Source organism: Muscardinus avellanarius (assembly GCF_963383645.1).
Source record: "Muscardinus avellanarius genome assembly, chromosome: 16".
In the NCBI taxonomy this organism is placed as follows: domain Eukaryota; kingdom Metazoa; phylum Chordata; class Mammalia; order Rodentia; family Gliridae; genus Muscardinus; species Muscardinus avellanarius.
The window spans coordinates 74,500,226-74,512,821 of NC_137802.1; positions in this window are offsets into that span (position 1 = coordinate 74,500,226).

Genomic DNA, 12,596 nt, shown 5'->3' on the forward strand with positions numbered 1-12,596 from the left:
TGAGTTCACCGTAAGGTTGGTTAAAGAATGGAAGGTGGAGAGAGGTTGAATTTTGTCCCTCCTTCCACTCCCCAAAACTGAAAACACTGGGGGAATGTTTCTCTCCTCATCTCAACCCTTATTCCCAATGTCCCAACAGCTGTGGGCTACTTGACAACTGAGGGTGGGACCCTGCTATTCCCTCTTGCACGTCCAGGTCAGGGGTCAGCAAGCCCTCGGCCTGCACTGAGGGGCGGGGCCCAGCAGTGGAGCCTGTGCTCCATCACCACAGCTGTGGGGTGGAGAGGAACGGCCAGGCCCCCTCCCAGAGGCGACGTGGGGCATCTGCCTAGTGCTTTCCCCTCTCCGTGGTCTTCATCGCCTCACGGCAGTTGCCTACAAGATGGTCTTGGCCGAGCTAGAACGTGGGAACCGCCCCGTTTCTCCCTGAAACCTGAGCTCCTTGGCCTGACCAGCCTCCGCTCTGGCCTCAGCCTGAGTTCTCAGGTACTTTGTCGTCTGCTCAGCTCAGACATTTGTTGATGACACAAACATGTTTCTGGAGCACGGTGTGCCACCTCAGCCTCATGCTGGCACACACCCGGCCCTCTGCTCTGCACGCTCAGAACCCCCACTGGGTCAGCACGGGGCCTCCCGGAGCTCACCTGCAGCCCCTCCCCCAAAGCCCCAGCCTGTCCTGTGCGCCTCTCGGGCAGGCTGGCCACTGCACGTAGTTTGGGGTATATTTACAGAGAGCCCTCTTGAGGGCAGCTGGTGAGCCAAACAGGTTTGTAGAAAATGAGCCTGGCTCAGGCCGGCGTGGTGGGCACGCTTGTAATCCCCGCGTTTGGGAGGCAGAGACAGGAGGATCGCGCTGGTTCGAAGCCAGCCGCGCTGGCTTAAGAGACCCTGTTTCAAAATATATAAAATAGGTCTGGGAGTGTAGCCTAGAGGTCGAAGGGCTTCCAGGAACCCCAGTACCACCAAAAAAAAAAAAAAAATGGTGGCCCACTTTCTGTAATCCTAGTACTTGAGAGGCTGAGACAGGAGGATTGCAGATCCAAGGCCAGCCTCTCAGCAATTTAGGGAGACCCTTAGTAAGTTAGCAAGACCCCATTTCCAAATGAAGAATAAAATGGGGCTGGGAGTGTAGCTCAGAGGTAGAAGAACCCTGGGTTCAATCCCCAGCCTCAAGCAAAAACAACAACAACTAAAACCCAGCCAGACGTGGTAGGCCCACTTGTAATCCCAGCATTCGGGAGGCTGAGACAGGAGGATCGCAGTTCAAGGGCAGCCTCAGCTACCTAATAAGGCCCTTTGCCACTCAGTGAGACCCTGTTTCAAAATAAAGAATAAAAATAGGGCTGGAGGCATAGCTTGGAGGTAGAATGGCCCTGGGTTCCATCCCCAGTACCACACAAAATAAAGAATATTAAAAAATAGGGTTGGGGGTGCCGCTTGGAGGTAGAATGCCCCTGAGTTCCACCCCCAGGACGCACATGTGCACACGCACACGCACACGCACACGCACGGAAGCCGGTGGGCTTGTTTGCTGCCTGGCGCAGCTTTCGCCATCCTCTGCTTGCTCTGACTTAGCCATCCGGCTGGCTCTCCTGTGCCCGTGAACCACCTTCTGGGTCTTTCCCAGGTTTCCCCGGGCAGCCTCTGCCTGTCTGGGCCCTTCCTTAGTGCCCCACGAAGCCTGACATGTTTTTGCCTCCATTCCTGAGCGCGCTGCTCGCCCGGCGGAGAGCAGGACTGTCCCGGGGCTGTGTGTTCCCGGCCACGGGCACCGGCAGTGGCGGCTCCCTGGACCGCGGGCCTGCGGGTGGCCCTCCTCGCCGGCTCCCTGCACACTCCCCGCCAGCTGCCCTGTCCTGAGACCCCTTTACTCCTGCAGTCTGCTGCTCCGTGGCTTGCAGAGAGCAGGGCTTTTCCAGGAGGGAAACGCGGGCGGCCGCGCAGCTGCTGATGGCCGAGCGGTCACGGGAGGCCTCCTCGCCAGGTGACCTCCGCGTGGGCAGGGGCGGGCCGGAGCCGAGTCCGCCGCGCAGTAGTACCTCGCGCGATCCCACGAGTGGACCCCACCCGACCCCGACATGCATACCTTAAAAGAAGGGCCCTCCTACCTCGGATGGCTGGGCCCACCGTCTGCGGGGTCTCAGGGCTGCCCAGCCCCATCCCCGGGAGAACCGACCCTTAAAGCTGATACCACGCGCACTGGGCTGCCCCCATGGTTTACACTGCACGCCCGCGCTCACACTTTACACCCAGCCCTATTTTTTTTTTTAATTTTGCGGGTCTGGGGATGGAACCCAGGGGCATTCGACCTCCGAGCTACACCCCCGGCCCTATTTTTTATTCCTTATTTTGAAACCGGGTCTCACTGAGTTGCAGAGGGCCTCACTAAGTAGCTGAGGCTGTCCGGGAACCACGATCCTCCAGGTCTCAGCCTCCCGAACGCTGGGATGACAAGTGTGCACCACCACGCCCGGCTTTATTCTTTATTTTGAAACAGGGTCTCACAAATTTGCAGAGGGCCTCACTAAGTAGCTGAGGCTGTCCGCGAACCGCGATCCTCCTGTCTCAGCCTCCCGAATGCTGGGATTACAAGTGTGCGCCACCACGCCTGGCTCCTTTGTGTGTGTGTGTGGTACTGGGGGTGGAACCCAGGGGCTTTTTACCTCTGAGCTATACTCCCAGACCTATTTTATATTTTATTGGGAAACAGGGTCTCACTAGTTGCTGAGAGCCTCACTCAGTAGCTCAGGCTGGCTTCGAACCTGTGTAATCCTCCTGTCTCAGCCTCCCAAGCGCGGGGATTACAAATGTGCGCCACCATGCCCCGCTCTCCTTTAATTTTTTAAGAGAAAATTATTAATAACTTTATTTAATTAATAGTTACAGAAAGTTACAGATTTGTTCAAATAATTCTGATTGATAAATCTAAAAATAAAATATTCATATCGGTATAACAGAAATGTAATGATGGGGAAAACACAAAACCATCCTGTTTATTTGGGGAAGCTCATTCTAGAAGTTATAATATGGAGTATGGAAACCATTAGAGAATCAGACTTGAAGTCATTTAGTCCTCATGAACTAGGAAATGGCGTAGACTCTGCCAGTAGCATCCCAATCTCCCCCTTCTTAAGGCTGAACATCACGTCCCTGCGGGTGAACACACAGTGTGCGTGCCCGTCGTGCCACGGCTGGGTGGCCTTGACTGTTGGACTGTTGTGGATGGAGCAGCCATGAATTTCATACAGATTTCTGTGTGAATGTTTTTCATTTCTCTTGGTTTTTACATGAGGGGAGTATAGGATTGCACAATAACAGCATTTAACTGACGCAGGTTGTTTCTTTTCTTTCTTTTGGTGGTACTGGGGTTCCTGGAAGCCCTCCTACCTCCGGGCTACACTCCCACGGGCTACGCTCCCAGACCTATTTTTTAACATTTTTATGTGGAAACAGGGTCTCTTAAGCCAGCGCGGCTGGCTCCGAACCAGCGCGATCCTCCTGTCTCCGCCTCCCAAGCGCGGGGATGACAAGCGTGGCCACCACGCCCGGCAGTGTTTCTTTTTGAGTGTGTGTATGGTACTGGGGATTAAACGTGGGGGCATTCTACCTCAGAGCTACAATCCCAGCTCTGTTTTATTTTTGTTTTGGAAAAGGGTCTTGCTAGGCTGATGAGAGGCTGTCCTCGAATCTGCAATCCTCTTGTCTCGTCCTCCCAAGTACTGGGACTACAGGCATGCATCATCACACCCGGCTACGTGTTGTTTTCTAAAGATGGAACTCTCTCTGTAGCTTGGACGGCAGGTCCGAGCATTATTCCGCGGGCTGAGAGCACAATTTCGGGGTGTGAGTTCTCCTCCTTCGGAGGATGGCAGGGAGATTCCAGGCTATATGTAAGAAATTACATAATGTGGAATTTTTATCCCAGTCGACATAGAAAAGCATTTCTTTCTCAAGTTTATTTCTCTTGTGCCCAAATAGAAATAGAGTGAGAAAACTGTAAACAGGAATGGACCATATTTCCCTCAAAGCCAGGAGCTTGATCACACCAATTAACTCTCCTTTTCTCTCTCTCCGCTGCTGTCAAGAAGTAAACGGAATCTAACAGCTGAGCACAGTTTGGGTGTGCGTTTGCTGATGACTCAACAAAACCCACAGCCAAGCTGCCAGCTGCTTTTCTCCTATAGAAAGAAAAACCTATTTTAAGCCAAACTGTAACCTCATACACGCCACAAAAGCACCAGAGCCCTGCGCACAATCCGTTTTAATGTGGGACCCCTACCAGAGCTCCGCCCCGCAGGCTCGTGCCCCGCCCACCGCCTGCTGCCCCAGTTCCCCACGCCGGGGCTCGATGGCGCCCCCCGCTCAGTCTTCGCTCTCGTCGGCCCCGTCCTCAGCGTCCTGCAACACTGGCCGGGCCCGGGCTGTGTGAGGCCGGGACTGCAAGGGCCACCTCGAGGACAGAGGCGCCCTGCCGGGCTGCTTTTTAGGCTGAGCAGGCTCTTGAGGGGCACAGGGAACTGGCCACCATCCTGGGGGCTGGGTTGGGGTCTTCAATCTCTGTACACCTGGTGAGTGTCCTTCCTTTCTTTGGCGGCACTGGGGATCAAACCCAGGGGCAGTCTACCTCTCAGCTATACCCCCAGCCCTGTTTTACTTTTTTGTTTTGAAACAGGGTCTTGCCAAGTTGCTAAATTGCGGAGGCTGGTCTGGAACCTGTGATCCTTGTGCCTCAGTCTCTAAGTACTGGGATTACAGACACGCACATCCAGGCCTGGTGAGAATTCCATGAGTGGGACTAGCTCCTTGTAGGAAGTAGAGGAACAGCAGCCTCGTGGGTGTTGAGGAAAGCGGGCATCTCCCAGCACGTCAACACAGGCCTGTGATCTCAGTGCTTGGGAGGTGGAGACAGGAGGATCACAGGTTTGAGACCAGCCTCAACAATTTATTCTTTATTTTGAAACAGGGTCTCACTGAGTTGCAAAGGGCCTCACCAAGTAGCTGACTGTAAACCGTGATCTTCCTGGCTCAGCCCCCCCGAATGCTGGGATTACAAGCGTGGGCCACCATGCCCGGCTCTAGCCTCATCAATTTATCAAGACTCTCAGCAGCTTATCAAGAACTGGTTTCAGAATAAGAACAAAAAAGGAGGGGGGTGTAGCTGGAAGGCAGAACCCTCTGGGTTCAGTCCCCAGGCCCGCCCCGCAGTGGGACAGCTGCAGGCCCGCTGTAGCTGTGGCTTCCCTGTCAGCACCGCAGCCTGTTCCATACTGTACCCCGTCGCCCTCCATGTGCGTGACACCCTCGCCCACTGCAGTTTTGTTTAACTTTTCAGCCCAGCTTAGACCACCGTCCATCATGCCGCGGGATGTCTCAGGAAAGGATGAGGTAGAAGTCCTGGTCTCTGCCACCCCTGCCACCCACCCGGCTGCCCCAGCCCAGAGCAGATGTTTTCTGAGCATATGCTGCACGCCGTGCTCTACTGTGGGTGCCTGGGGCCTGCGGGGGGCAGGGGGAGCTTGCTCCAAGGCAGGGACAGCCGGGCCAGGACACCGAGTGTGCCCACAAACCCTCCTAGAGCAAGGGCAGAGCCGTGGGTCAGAGGCAGCCTCACAACCGAATTGTTGGGATTGTTGACTTCAGGACCCTGAGCAGAGGATCTCGGGCCAGAAAAATGGGGAGCCTGAACGGCAGGCAGTGCAGGGCAGGAAGTCTGATCAGAAGCCCGGAGTGGGCACAGGCACGCTGTGTCCAGAAATGTTTGGAAGTGTTGGGTTAGCGGTCCATCCTCACGTCTCCAGCCAGAGAGCAACCATAGACCAGCCCTCCAGGTGAACTCTAGATGCGTCCAGTACACAATACGGTTCCTGTTTCAGGTACTCAGCTCCGGGTTTGTAAATGACACTGCCTAAAAAAACCATGATGAAGATGGGCGTGGTAGGCACGCTTGTAATCCCAGCATTCTGGAGGCTGAGACCAGAGGATCGCGGTTCGCGGACAGCCTCAGCTACTTAGTGAGGCCCTCCGTAACTTAGTGAGACCCTGTTTCAAAATAAAGAATAAAAAATAGGGCAGAGGGTGTAGCTCAGAGGTCAAATGCCCCTGGGTTCCATCCCCAGACCCGCAAACAAACAAACAAACAACAACAACAACAAAAAACCATGATGAAGCTGGGCATGGTGTGCTCACCGTAATCCTAGGACTTGGGAGGCTGAGAAAGGATCGTAGGTTCAAGGACAACCACAGCAACTTGTGAGGCACTCCTCAGCTAGTACGATCCTAAGAATAAAGCTGGGCCTGGTGGCGCACACTTGTAACCCATCACTTGGGAAGCTGAGACAGGAAGATTGTGGTTTGCAGACAGCCTCAGCTACTTAGTGAGGTCCTTTATGGGCCCTTAGACCTTGTTTCAAAATAAAGAATAAAAAATTGAACTAGGGATATAGCTCAGAGATAGTCTCTGAGATTACAAGTGTGCACTACCATGCACTTCTATTTAGTTTTTTTGGTACTGGGGGTTGAAACCAGAAGTATTCTACCTTTGAGCTATACCTCTGGACCTGTTTTATTTTTTATTTTGAAACAGGGTCTCACTAAGTTGCTGAGGTTGGTCACAAACCTGCAATCCTTCTGTCTCAGCCTCCCAAGTATTGGGATTACAAGCATGCACCACCATGCCCAGATATTCAGTATATTTCTGCAAAGGTGTTTTGGGCATGATATTTATTTTGGCGCTATAGATTAAATCCCAGCAGCATTCTACCTCTGAGCTACACCTCCAGCCCATTTCATTTATTTATTTTGTATTGGGGATTGAACCCAGGGGCATTCTATCTCTGGGCTACACTCCAGCTCTTTTTATTTTTTTATGTTCAAACTGGGTCTCTCTAATTTGCTAAGGCTGATCTTAAACTTCTCATCCTCATGTGACAACCTCCCAAATACCAGGATTACAGGCATGCACCAGTATGCTCAGCTCAGCCCTTTTTGTTTTATTTTATTTTATTTTTTGCTTGTCTGGGGAATGGAACCTAGGGGCATTCGACCTCTGGGCTATATCCCTGCCCTGTTTTTTATTCTTTATTTTGAAACCAGGTCTCACTGAGTTGCAGAGGGCCTCACTAAGTACCTGAGGCTGTCCGCGAACCGCGATGCTCCGGTCTCAGCTTCCCGAATGCTGAGATTACAAGCATGCGCCACCATGCCCGGCTCCCATTTTATTTTTTTATTTTGAAACAGGTCTTACTAAGTTGCTGAGGCTGGCCTCGAACCTGATCCTCCTGTCTCAGCCTCCCTAGTACTGGCATCAACTCCTGGATTAAAATAACTTTTTTGTGGTACTGGGGATTGAACCCATAGGTATTCTACCTCTCTATAAAATAGATTCTATGCCAGGCATGGTGGTGCATGCTTGTAATCCCTGCACTTGGGAGGCAGAGACAGGAGGATCGCGCAGGCCAGCTTTGCTGGCTTGAGACCCTGTTTCCAAATAAAAATATGTATAAAAAATAGGTCTGGGAGTGTAGCCCGGAGGTAGAAGGGTTTCCAGGAACCCCAGTACTCCCAGGACCACCAAAAAAAAAAAAAATAGATTCTTTCTTTCTTTTTTTGGTGGTACTGGGGTTCCTGGAAGCCCTTCTACTTCGGGCTACACTCCCAGACCCATTTTATATTTTTGAAACAGGGTCTCTTAGGTCAGCGCTTATCCTCCTGTCTCCACCTCCCAAGCGCGGGGATTACAAGCATGCGCCACCACGCCCGGCAAAAAAAATAGATTCTATAAGCCGGGTGTGGTGGCGCATGCTTGTAATCCCAGCATTCGGGAGGTTGAGACCAGAGACCGGAGGATTGCGGTTCGAGGACAGCCTCAGCTACTTAGTGAGGCCCTCTGCAACTCAGTGAGACCTGGTTTCAAAATAAAGATTAAAGGGGCCCCGGGCCGAACTGCGCATAGCACGCCAGACCCCTGGAGAAACCGGGCCCAGTAAGACGCTGGGTTCTGGGCGGGGGTCGCGCACGGGGCACACCAGCTGGGGCCCGGGTCGCGGGACTCTGGGCCCCGGCCGAACTTTGAGTAGCACGCCAGACCCCTGGAGAAACCGGGCCCAGAACAGAAAAAGATAAAGGAAAATATCGGAGAGGAGGTAAAAAAGCCGTTTTGGTTGCCAGGACACTGGAGATGCAGACAAAACTTATCTAAATGCACTGGAACTTATGGAAAAATTCGCCGTGAAAGAGGACTGCTATTTCTCTATATTGTTAAGAATCTCAGACATCACCTGTAAGGAGAGAGTTTAGCGGAGACCAAGGAGAAATGCGGTGTTGAAAGAGTTCTCCGCAATGGTGGTGGAGACTTGTATTCAGGAGAAGCAGAAACCGGATCTTATCAACTTTATTTTTTTGGAGAAATTACACCAAATGTCGAATGCTACCATCACGCATGCTTAGGAACACTGGACAACATTCAGAGTGGAAAAAGAGCCTGGGAAGGATTTGAAATGGTGGAGGCAGTGGCAATGCCAGTGGCCAATACTCAGGGGAGGCAGAGATCTGATACATTACACCTGGAACCTTTGAAATAATAACCACAGAAACAGTGATCAGAACCTGCTGAGGGGTTAGGCGGGTGCCTGGGCCAGTGGCCGACATCGGAGCTTGCTGTGAGGCAAGGCCACTACTGAGGCCTCCGTGGCCGGGATTGGAACCTGCCGAGGGGTTAGACCGATGCTGGGGCCAGCGAGGCCGGCATTGGCGCCTGCCATGAGGCAAGGCTTGTGCTGGGGCCTCCGAGGTCGTGTCCGGAACCTGCTGAGGGGTTAGGCTGGTGCTGGGGCCAGCATGGCCGGTGTCGGAGCCTGCCGTGAGGCAAGGCCGGTGCTGGGGCCTCCGAGGCCGGGATAAGAGCCTGCCGAGGGGTTAGGCCGGTGCTGCGGCCAGCGAGGCTGGCATCAGAGCCTGACGTGAGGCAAGGCCAGTACTGGGGCCTCCCAGGCCGGGATCGGAGCCTGCCTTGAGGCAAGGCCGGTACTGGGGCCTCCGAGGCCAGGATAAGAGCCTGCTGAGGGGTTAGGCCGGTGCTGGGGCCAGCGAGGCCGGCATCGGAGCCTGCCATGAGGCATGACCAGTGCTGGGGCCTCCAAGGCCGGGATCGGAGCCTGCCGAGGGGTTAGGCCGGTGTTGGGGCCAGCGAGGCTGGCATCGGAGCCTGCCTTGAGGCAAGGCCGGTACTGGGGCCTCCGAGGCCAGGATAAGAGCCTGCTGAGGGGTTAGGCCGGTGCTGGGGCCAGCGAGGCCGGCATCGGAGCCTGCCGTAAGGCAAGGCCGGTGCTGGGGCCTCCGAGGCCGGGATTGGAGCCTGCCTTGAGGCAAGGCCGGTACTGGGGCATCTGAGGCCGGGATAAGAGCCTGCCAAGGGGTTAGGCCGGTGCTGGGGCCAGCGAGGCCAGCATCGGAGCCTGCCGTGAGGCATGACCTGTGCTGGGGCCTCCGAGGCCGGGATCGGAGCCTGCCGAGGGGTTAGGCCAGTGCTGGTGCCAGTGAGGCCGGTATCGGAGCCTGCCTTGAGGCAAGGCCGGTACTGGGGCCTCGAGGCCAGGATAAGAGCCTGCCAAGGGGTTAGGCCGGTGCTGGGGCCAGTGAGGCCGGCATCGGAGCCTGCTGTGAGGCAAGGCCGATACTGGAGCCTCCTAGGCCAGGATAAGAGCCTGCTGAGGGGTTAGGCCGGTGCTGGAGCCAGTGAGGCTGGCATCGCAGCCTGCCGTGAGGCATGGCCGGTGCTGGGACCTCCGAGGCCAGTATCGGAGCCGGCCGAGGGGTTAGGCCGGTGCTGGGGCCAGCGAGGCCGGCACCGGAGCCTGCCATGAGGCAAGGTCGGTACTGGGGCCTCCGAGGCTGGGATTGGAGCCTGCCGAGGGGTGAGGCCGATATTGGGGCCAGCGAGGCCGGCATTGGAGCCTGCCGTGAGGCAAGGCCGGTGCTGAGGCCTCCGAGGCCGGGATTGGAGCCTGCCTTGAGGCAAGGCCGGTACTGGGGCCTCCGAGGCCAGGATAAGAGCCTGCTGAGGGGTTAGGCCAGTGCTGGGGCCAGTGAGGCCGGCATTGGAGCCTGCCGTGAGGCAAGGCCGGTACTGGGACTTCCGAGGCCGGGATAAGAGCCTGCCAAGGGGTTAGGCCGGTGCTGGGGCCAGCGAGGCCAGCATCGGAGCCTGCCGTGAGGCAAGGCCGGTACTGGGGCCTCCAAGGCTAGGATAACAACCTGCCGAAGGGCTAGACTGGTGCTGGGGCCAGCAAGGCCGGCATCGGAGCCTGCCGTAAGGCGAGGCCAGCATCGGAGCCTGCCATGAGACATGGCCAGTGCTGGGGCCTCCTATCCAGGGAACGGAACCTGCCGAGGGGTTAGGCCGGTGCTGGGGCCAACGAGGCCGGTATTGGAGCCTGCCGTGAGGCTAGGCCGTTGCTGGGGCCTCCGAGGCCAGGATTGGAATCCTGCCAAGGGGTTAGGCCGGTGCAGGGGCCGATGGCCAGCATCGGAGCCTGGCGTGAGGCAAATTCACTCCTGCGGCCTCCAAGGCCGGGACCAAAGCCAGCTTAGGGGTTAGACCGGTGCAGGGGCCAGCGAGACCAGAACTGGGGCCTCCCATGAGGCAAGGCCGCTGCTTGAGCCAGCGAGGTCTGGATCAGTCCACTGAGTAGCCAGGCCACTACTGGGACCATCAAGAGTGGGATCAGTACTTGCAACACAGCATGCACAGAGAAATATCACAGAAAATATAAATCAGATGCTTCTCTTAATCAGCAATAACTAGGAGGAAAAGGGCAACAGGAAGAGGTTGAGCTATAGAAAGGGCCCTATAGTGAAGCAACTAAGGTGACCAATCAGAGGGTATGGAATAGGGGAGGATGGAGCCTCTTTAAAATGCAGGAGGTACATAAACAAATGTATCAAAGTTAATCACCAAAGACCCGTGGGATGGAGGGAGGGGGAGGGAATGGGATGGGGGCTGGAGGAGGGCTAATTGGATGATGTGTGCTTGTATATCCTCTCAAGTCTTGTACTCCAATGTGATTGATATATGACTACAATGCACCAATTTAAAAAATAAATTAATAAAAAAATAAATAAAAGTACTTATGAAGATGAGGTCACGGAAACTTCATCTGCAGTAGTATATCTTCACGATATTGCATTATATGGTATGAACTTCATTAAGGAACCCATTCCATTTGTTTATTTTTCATCAAGTCAAATTTTGTCGATATAAACTAAGTCATTATTTTAGCAATTTATTTCTACAGATTTAGTAGTGTTATGTGACTGGAGAATTCAAACCATTATATTTTGCCTCGTTCCTAAATGTATACTTAGCACAACTCTCAACTGTATTTCTCAAAAACATTACAATTTGAAAAAAATATTAAAGGCAATATTTTATTTACCTGTACAATTTTATATTAATAATTAAATATAATCTTCCTAAGAAAAAAAATAAAGATTAAAAAATAGGGCAGGGGGTATAGCTTGGAGGTCGAATGCCTCTGGGTTCCATCCTCAGACCCGCAAAAAAAAAAAAAAAATTCTATAAAGTATAGCTACACCCCCTACTATTTATTTTGAAACAGGGTCTTGCTAAATTGCAAAGGCCTTCATGAGGTTGCTGGAGATGAACATTTAAATCAGTGAACTTGCCGGGCGTGGTGGCGCACGCTTGTAATCCCCGCGCTTGGGAGGCTGAGACAGGAGGATAGCACAGGTTCGAAGCCAGCCTCAGCTACTCAGTGAGGCTCTCAGCAACTTAGTGAGACCCTGTTTCCAAATAAAATATAAAATAGGGCTGGGGGTGTAGCCCGGAGGTAGAAAGCCTCTGGGTTCCACCCCTAGTACCAAAAAAAAAAAAAAAAAATCAGTGAACTTGGAGTAAAGCAGATTATTCTCATTCCAGCGGGTGGGCCCCTTCCAATCACACAAAGGCATTCAGAAAACAGAAAGTTTCTTTCAGCTGGTGGGCTCTGGACTCCTTCCTGAGCCTCCAGTCGGCCTGCCCACTGCTGTAGATCCTGGACTTGCACATGCGCGGTACAAGTCTTCCTTTTTGAGGGATGCACACACGCTGTTAGTTTGGGTCCGCTGCAGAACCCTGACCAATACCGGGAGAAAAACAGACTGGGAGGGACACACAAACTGCTCAGTTACAAACAAAAACCCCAGCGGTAAGATGGCCCCTCCCAGGCCACTGCAGAGTGCAGGCCGGGGAAGGCCTGGCCCTGCCCGCGAGGCCGTCGGGCTGAGTGGCGCAAGGCTGGGTGGCGTAGCCTGTGTGCTCAGGATCAGGGAGGGCCCGTCAGTAGGCAAGGGAAGGCTGGCCGGCCATCACGGCGAGAGCGGGGCCAAGTCAAAGGCCGGCCAAGGTGAGGGCGCCGAGGCCGCTCCGAGGGACACGGCCAGCGCCCGCCCCGCCGCCCTCGGAGAGCAGGGCCTGATCACAGGCAGCGGCCGCGGCGCTCCCCGTCCGGGGCAGTCCTGCTTCCACCCCGCCGCGCGTCCCGCTCCGACGCCGGACCCAAATCCGAGGCCGGAGAGGCGGCTCGAAGCCCCCACCGCCC